Source organism: Echinops telfairi, unplaced genomic scaffold (assembly GCF_000313985.2).
Source record: "Echinops telfairi isolate 266 unplaced genomic scaffold, ASM31398v2 ScPeMD7_25;HRSCAF=90, whole genome shotgun sequence".
NCBI classification, from domain to species: Eukaryota; Metazoa; Chordata; class Mammalia; order Afrosoricida; family Tenrecidae; genus Echinops; species Echinops telfairi.
Window position 1 is genome coordinate 3,774,061 of NW_022103922.1, and position 8,711 is coordinate 3,782,771.

Genomic DNA, 8,711 nt, shown 5'->3' on the forward strand with positions numbered 1-8,711 from the left:
ACCCGGACTGTGCGCCCTGCCCCCCAACCTCCGCTCCTGACCGCGTCTGCTCATTATCTGCTTCCTTCACCCATGCCCAGCCTGAAAACCACTCCCAGCACCCACAAAGTGGGAGGGGGATCCCCAGGTTGGAACCACAGACGGACTGTTTGCTCCTAAAGACCAAAGTGGTGGGGCTGGGGGGGGTGGCGGCAAGGCCGTGAAACAGGCAGGGTAGGGGCGTGGGCACCACGGTTCTCTCACGAGCAGATGGACAGGCCTCCTGCAGTGTCCCTGGGTGGATGCCTGTCAGTCCAAGACCGAGCACGTTAACCCTTTCACACCCAGCATGTAGGAGAGGGCCACGCAGTGTGCAGACAGATTCATGGCAGGTGGCTCCTTGATTAGCTGCCGGAGAGGGTTGGGTTGAGTGTTCTAATCCCACCCTGTCCGCTTTCGCCCCCAGGACGGCAGCACAGCCCTCTCCATCGCCCTGGAAGCGGGCCACAAGGACATCGCCGTCCTCCTCTATGCCCACGTCAACTTCGCCAAAGCCCAGTCTCCGGTAGAGCGGCATGTTTGTGACCAGCCCCGGGGGCGGGCGGGCCTTCCCTGGCAAAGACAGGAGCTACTGTGTGTGTTTGGTTTCTTCCTGGGCGCTGGGGGCTCTGGTCAGGTGTGGAACATGCTGCCACTGGCCCTTGAACGGGCTTGGTGAGTGCCCAAGACCCTCTGTGTGGGCTCTGCCCTGCGGCCTGCAGAGATGCAGGACTGAGGGCTGGTGGGGGCCCTCGCTGCCTCCCTGTAGGACCGAGGAGACCTAACCCTGGGTTTCCGAGGCTGTGGGTCTTTATGGGAGTAGGCAGCCTTGTGTATCTCCCTTTCAGCAGCCTTGCACTTTGTCTTTACTCTTCGCCCCTCGCCCCTCACTCTGGTTTCCTAGACAGCACACACTGCACCCACTGCGGAACAGTTTCTACATGTTCCGGTCCCTGGTGGGCTTCCTGGGAGGCTTCTGTCCCCAGTTTCCTTAGAGCCACCCCTCCCCCATGCACATAAACCCCCACCCCACTTTCCCCCCTTCTGCGGTCACTTTGTGGCCCCAGAGAGAGAATCCCTTCCTCGAGCGAGGTGCTGGGGCAGGCCGGCCTCCCCTCTCCTTCAGCTGAGGTTTGCTGTAAGGGTGTGGGGGGATAGGGGACTTTTGGTTTACGGTTTTCGATTGCTCAGGGTGGTAATTGGAGGGACTCACTTGGCCTAGTGGCACATCATCTTTTCTCATTGGTACATCTGTCCTCAGTGGCTGTTTCTGTTGATAGTGGGTTGCCAGACCTTTCTTCTGAAGCCCTCTGGGTGGCCTAGAACCTCCAGCCTACCAGTGTCAAGTGAACATGTTAATTAGCCACCTGCTCCACACAGGGCCCTGAGAGCCTAGTGGTTAGTCATTGGGCTGCTACCACCAGGTCAGCAGTCAAGACCACCTACCATATATATATAGAGATAGATAGATATAGAGACAGAGGTGACCCACTGCCCACCCACCCCGTGTTTTCCATCCTCTCCAGAGCACCCCCCGGCTTGGCAGGAAGATGTCTCCAAGCCCCACCCACCGTGCGTCCTTTGACTGACCAGGCACTGACTGACCTCGCCCACCACACCATGCTGCCACGAAGCTGCTACGAGCCTGTTCGCGGTGACAGATTCTGAATGTACCCAGCTGGCCCGTGCTCACCAACAGGCCCTGGCTGTGGCCACAGGAAGTGACAGAGGCAGCACCCACCATCCGGCCCCCTCTGGCTGGCTTCCATCTGCTTAGGACCCTCTGAGACTCAGGCCTCTGGAGCATGTCGATGTTGTGGGGTCATGCTTCCCTGACCCCCAGGTCACCGTAGTTGCACCGTCTAGCAGGGCAACTGCTGGCAGCCCTTCCCAATGGCCCTCTCCAGGGGGCTGCTCCTCTGGTCAGTGGACTGTCAGGTCCACACCGTGCTCCTGGGGGTGGGGTTCGAACAGAGCTGCAACATTCAGAGGCCCACAGCTCCCAAAGGCACTCTGGCAGGGGGCTCCCCCGTGGGTGTCGGCTGAGGCTTGGACGTCAAGCCTCTCCAGAGGCACCACAGTATTTGCAGCCTGTCTTCTGTCATGGAGACCCCGGTACTTCCACCCCTGCCTCGTCAGGAGCACCGGTATGGGGACACTGAAGGCTGGGCCGTGTTGGAAGAACTGGCCCGCGGCCTCGCAGGACCCCAGAGTCCCTGTCTGTATTGACGGGCTCCTCTCACCTCCCCACACACACTTGGATCCTGCCTATGTATTTAAACTTTTGAAGTGCCTTAGACTCTTGCCATATTTTCGAAATAAAATGTCACGAAGCTTTCCCCCCAGAGCCCTGCTTGGTCTCTACCAACCGGATCCTGGGGACTGGTGGGGGCGGCCTATGTGACTAGGACACCATCAGCTGGTCTCAGGCCATCTTCTGGGAGCAGGACCCATCGCCAGGGTGCTGCCCATTACCCGACAGGCTGACGGGGAGGGATTTATTGTTGGCTTGGTGCAGGAGCAGCTGGCCCCAGTTTTGCAGGCACCCCACTGGGCGAGGGCTAATGCTTGGGTGATGAGGGTGAGGGGTGGCCAGAAGGGCCCTCGGGGTCAGCTGCTATTTTGAAGGTCCTTCGTCACAATCCAGCGAAGGTGGGAAAGACGGGCCGGGGGAGGGGACAGCAGGAAGGCCGGCAGGCAGGTCACCGGCACAGCGATGCAGACGCTGTGACAAAGGTGGTAGCTGGCTGTTCTTGACCCTGGTCTCTAAGGACTAACTCTTCACGGAAGCACAGAGCTTCGTCTTTTCTCAAGTGGCAGCTGGTGGTTTTGAACATCTGACCTTGCGGTTAGCTGCCCGCCGAGTAGTCGTCAGGAAGGCAGCAGCTGACTGAAAGGTAGGCTGTTTGGCAGAAAAAGGGCGGGCCCGTGCCTTTCACGATGGCAGCCCCGTCACCTGCACGGGCTCGTCCTGGGTTGGAGTCAGGTCGACAGCGTCTAGCAGACGTCCCTGGATGCAGGCCCTCGGTAGCACAGACCTCTGAGCACTCGGCCAGTCACAGAAAGGTGGGCGGCTCACCCACCCAAGACACCCCACCCCGAAAGGTGCCCAGAAGTGCCACTTCTGGCCGGTCCTAGACACAGAGACCCCAGATCAGGTCTGCTCTGTAACACACGGGGTCGGAAGGACTGCTGGTCATGGTCTGCCGTCCCCTGAATACCTCTTTCCAGCCCCACTGAGCTCCCTCCTGGCCCGACCCCACCCCCGCTGGGTGGGAGGAAGGGGAGAGTGGTCTGTGGCCAGTGGTTCGGCCACAGCCTATGGTGGCGATAATCTCAAAATACCCTTTAAATAGATCTCTGAGGTCCGTCGGCTTCCAAATTGCAGCCATGCGAACCAGAAACAGAGCAAGCGTGTCATTAGCGGTGTCCTGGGCCAGGAAGGCAAGGCTGGTCCAGAAGCTGCTCTTGGAGTGGGAAACAAGAGGAAGCCCATCGGTACTCCCGAGCCTGGCCCTGGCCCTGGCCGGCAGCAGGAAAACGGGCATATAGGGCAGTCCCCGGGAGCTGTGCTCCCCAAGGCGGAGTTAGATTTGCCCCGCATCTCCAGGAGGGTCCTGGCAGCGGAGGGGCAGGGGACTCGGGAGAAAGTGTCACAGAAGCAAGTCTGTCTGCAGCCAGTTGTCTGGGGGCCAGGAAGGCTCCTTCCTTAAGGTCAGTCTGCTCACGAGCTCCTCTGGGGAGAAATGGCAGGGTCCTGACCGGTGCCTCTCTGCGAAGGAGCCCTGGTGATGCAATGTGTTAAGCACCATCAGCTGACAGCAAGGCCAGAGGTTCAAACCCAGGTGCTCCTTGGGAGTAAACCATGATGCCGTTTGCTCCCATCGCGCTTTACAATCCCACAGGGACAGTTCTACCCACCCAAGAGGGTCGTTGTGAGTCAGACTGGGCACCTGCCGTGGCCCGTGTGGGGGTAGAATTCCCTCCTACATAGAAGACTCAGGTTCGGTTCCTGCCCAGTGCACCACACACACAGCCACCACCAGGCTGTCGGGGGAGGCCAGCACGTTGCTGGGGTGCTGACCAGGTATCAGAGGAGCTTCCAGATTTGGGGTGACTCGGAAGAAAGGCCTGGCAGTAGGCTTTTGAAAATCAGCACATGATCACGGGGCTGGCACAGGACTGGGCAGGGGATTCTTTGGCGTGCACAGGGCCACTGGGCGCTGTCCCGAGGGGCAAGTGCCCTATACAGGTACAGTGACAGCCCAGGGTGCGTGCCAGGATCCCAAGATAAGGGGTCTGGGTGCCCAGGCCAGCAGCGTGCTGCCCAGACTGTCCCCAGCCCCACTTGGTGATAACACGGCCATGGTCCCCTCTTTAGCACGCACACAGACGCAGCCTGGAACCCATGAACCCCAGTTCTCATATCCAGAACAAGCCTGGCTGCTACCTAGGTCAGAGGTTCAAACCTACTAGCCGATCCTCAGGAGAAAGATGAGGCTTTCTGTCCCTGTAAGAACTTAAGAGCCTCAGAAACCCACAGGGGACGCCCTACCCTGTCCTATAGGGTCCCTGTAAATTGGCCTGGCCTGCCAGCAATAGGGTTTTTTTTTGGGGGGAGGGCCCTGTCACCCAAAAAACAAACCACACCCCCTGCCACCTGGCGCCTTCATGCTCTCAGCCACCGCCAGAGGGACCGCAGCTGCTCCGTGAGGTTTCTGAGGCTATATGACTCTTGGCGGAAGCAGCCTCTGAGCTTTCTCTATTGGTTGGCTGGTGGGTTCGAACCACTGATCTGTCCGTTAGTGGCTGCATCACAACCATGCACCATTCTGACTCCCGGGGACCCCCATGTGCAGAAAGGAACTGCCAGGGGCTGCGACCTTGCAGAAGCAGACAGCCAGCCCTGTCTTCTGAGGGGCCTGTGTGTGGGTTCGACCTGCCGACCTTCCGGCTGGTAATCAGCGCTTAACTCTGTGACCCAGGACTCCTGGAAGAACCCTCCACGCCTGTCCACTCCAGTCTGTGCCTCTCCCTGCCATTTCCAGCGAGTGTGGGACTGTGCCTCTTTGCTCCCCAACTTTAAAAGAGCCTTGCAAAGATGCCCACCACACACACACACACACCAGGGACAGGCCTCTCCTTCCGCAGCACAGTCACAATGCCCCAAGTGTTGACCGATCCCGGGTACAACCCAGTGGGCTAGAACGTGGCAGGAAGGGAAGCGGGGGACTTTAGTCACCACAGACTTGGGGGGAAAATGACCCATGATCTCGCTTAGAAAGGGGGCTATTGACGGGGCCCCACTGAGGCTGTCTGTTTCGGCTCACCCCTTGGGGTGGGGGGACTCATGAGGATACCCTGGGAGGCCAGCCCCATGCGCTGGCCTTGCCATCAGCCAGACGCAGCGGTTCCCCGGTCAGTGCTCATCTGGATAGGCCGCAGCCTAAAGTCCCACAGCATGTGTCTGCATGGAAATGGGGGAGGGAGGGAGCCCCAGGTGTCCGGGCAGCCACTCCATAAATCCGTCTGCAGACAAGACTCGCTGTCGGCTCTCCAGCTACACGGGATGGATGGATGGATGGATGGAGGCCTTGGGTGGCCAGAGAGCTTTACCCGCTCTCTTGTGCACCTTCAATCATCTGGGGGGTGGGGTGGGGGGGCTGTCACCCCCCTCCCTCTGCCGGGATCCCCTCTGGACCCTGCTGGGCAGTCTGTGAGCACCAGAGAAGGGGCTTTCCGGCGATTCCCACATGGCTCCCAACCCCTGCCCCTGATTCTTTGTCTGATCTGCTCTCTCTCCAGCTCAAAGGGCTGGCCCTGGGCTAGGACAGAGACCTGATCCACAGGGGTTCCATCCTCAGGGATGTGGGGAGGATGCCCCTTACACGGGGACCCGGCATCATCCACGGCTGACAGGACTGCTTTTCTCCTGTCCATCTGTCCCTCCTTCCTAACGTCCTCCTCTACATCCTACTTCCCTTCCTTCCTCCTGCCCTTCCTCACTCCCTGCTTTCTTCCCGAAACGATTTCCTTCTGAACCGCCTTTTGAACTGTTTTCTTTGCTTCTGAACTTACTTATCCCACGCCACCCCCCAACCCCTGCCTTTCTGTCTCCCTCCCTCTGCAGTATTCGGAACCCACCGAGACAGACTTGTGGTGGATTGCTGTCAGGTGGACCCTGACTCTCAGCATCCCAGGTGTGCAGACAAGAAACAGGGTCTCAGGCGGGAACACAGGGTCCCAGCCGGGACCTTTCAGAAGCAGATCAGCAGGCTCTCCTCCAGGGGGCCTCGGGTGCACTGGGACCACTGCCCCCCAGCAGTTGAGCACTTGACTGTTTGTGCTCCTAGAGGTCACCCTGAAATACAGGGGGGAGTCGCCTTCCAGGTTTGCTGGACGCTCCCCCCACCCACCCCCCCCACACACACACACTGAAATGTTCCATCACAATGGCCTTCCTGGGGGGCGGGAGGTCTGGTTTGCTAGTAGCCTCAGAACATCGGGCACATCCAGTGGTGGAGCCAGCCGGCGGGCGGCAGCGAGGCAAGGTGACTGACAAGCACCAGGCCCAGGCTCCGCCTCATGGCGGCACTCCTTCCGGGCCAGGGCACGCTGCCACCCGGAGTGCGCAAACCCGTCCACCCTGGTGACCCTGCTGGTATTTCCAGTTCCCGTCGCTTCCAGCAGCCCCCATGGGTGACACCCAGCCAGGGGCAGGCGACCCTGCCATTGTATGACACTGGGGGGGTGTAGACCTGATAACAGAAGGCAGCCCCAGGTGGCCGGCGAGAGCCAGGGGCTTCCATCCTTTACCTGGCTCATTCTAGAGCCCGCTTCCTCCGACTCATCTGTCTGGGGCACCCCTGCTTCTGAAGGCGTCGCTACCCAGCATGCCGTGGGCCTCCAGGACTAGCTCCAGCCAGCCAGCCTGCTGCCGAGCCGGGGAACCAGGATAGAGGCTGCTCCCCGAGAGCTTGGAGGGTCCCGTCCGCCCGATGTGCCACAGAAGGAAGGCCTGGAGAGCCACTTCCCCGGAAGCAGCCCCGGGAGCCCCGGAGGTGCAGTGATGATCTGACACACAGGGTCACCACAAGTCGGGGCCGACTTGCTGCCCGTGGGGTTTGGTTGGCTGGGAAGCGTATTCTTAGAAAGGCGGTGTCCCGGGGGCACCAGGGCCCTGTGGGCTGTGTCCTCCAGGGGCCCCGTCCGGGCCAGCGAGAGCAGAACCGCCAGCGTGGTGGGGCGGTGCCAGGGCTCCTGTCTTCTGCACTGCCACCAACTCCTCCTCCCCTTCTCCAGGGACATCTCGGCCGGCTGGCAGTCTGCCGAGAGCTGCACAGACAGAAAGAAGCGGGCCCGCTTGTTCTACTCACCCTCGGCTAGAACTCCACGCTCCCTCCTCCCAGGACGGCTTCCGGCAGTGAGGAGGCAAACCTCACCTCTGACTCTGTCACCAACAGAGGTCACAGGCCCAGCGGGGCCACAATGGGAAGGTCCTGGACAGACAGGGAGAAAGATTATAATAATATAGTATAGTAGAATATAACAAATATAAGTGATATATAAGTTTTCATAAGAAAATACATGTTTTCCCCACAGAACTGACCTTGCCACCTCTATCTGCTCTACGCGGCTCTGTTTGTTGGCTGCTCCCCTGCCCGAGGATGAGCAGCCCCTGCAAACAGAGAAAGATGCTTCCCCGTCCTGACCCCCTACCCCACACACACAGTTGGCTGCAGACCAGACCAGCTCCACAGGGCTTTCCTTGGCCAGTGTTCAGCACTCAATCTCCAGGCCTTTCCTCCTGGTCTATCCTAGCCTGCAGGGTCTGCTGCAACCTACTCCACACCGTCCCAGCATCTCGCAGGCCCCACGGACAGCCGGCTGGTGGCTGCCCAGAAGAAACGCCTTGGCCGGGCAAGAACCAGGGTGTCTGCATGGAAGGTGAGGAGCCTGCCACTCCGTCACAGCTGCCCATGCTTAGCCTGACAGATTAGGCTCCTATGTTATCTGCAGGAGCCCTTTCCTGACTCCCCCTTAGACATACCTGCCTGAGGCATTCTCCCACCCAGAGAGATGCACCTCTCTGCCCCTCCCCTTACGAAAGACCACAGTCCCTGCAGAGCAGGGGTGTGTGTGTGTGGTGAGGGGAGGTGGGAGACAAAGAAAGAACGTGGCAGGTCCGGTATGGTCACCCCAACTGGCAGAGGGGGACAGTAGGAGAGGTCTCAGGGCACAGGTGAGAAATCGTCCTGCACCCAGCCAGGCTGCCCTTCCAGGACCTGAGCACCCCACACCCCATTTGCTCTCATCACAGACACACCAGCCAGGCCCCTGCTGTCAGTCGCCCACATTGTAGCTCACCCCCAACGAGTGAGTTCGTAAGGAGCTGAGGCCCGGTCCCTCTGCCCCCGATCACCCATGGCAGCTGGCCATCTCAAGGACACCCTGGTTGACAGGCTACCCGCTCTGTGGGTCTCATGGGCAACCAGGCCCGACTGAACAGGACTCAAACATGAAGACCAGACTCGCCCCACAGCACCCCTGCAGGACAGGGTGGATCTCCCCTGTGGGTGTCTGCAGCGGTGACTGTCCAGGAGCACACAGCCTTGTCTTTCTCCTGTGGAGCGGCTGGTGGTTTAGAACTGCTGACTTTGCACTTCACGGCCCAGTACATAACCACTGCCTCA

The 8,711-nt window shown here is 59.9% G+C and overlaps 1 long non-coding RNA gene across 1 annotated transcript; it reads left to right on the forward strand.

The window, feature by feature from the left end:
* Positions 1-255: 255 nt before the first annotated feature.
* On the forward strand, positions 256-2,357 carry LOC123521577. The gene is made up of 2 exons (XR_006679994.1): positions 256-544; positions 1,545-2,357. It is a non-coding gene; the product is annotated as an uncharacterized LOC123521577 (long non-coding RNA).
* Positions 2,358-8,711: the final 6,354 nt, after the last annotated feature.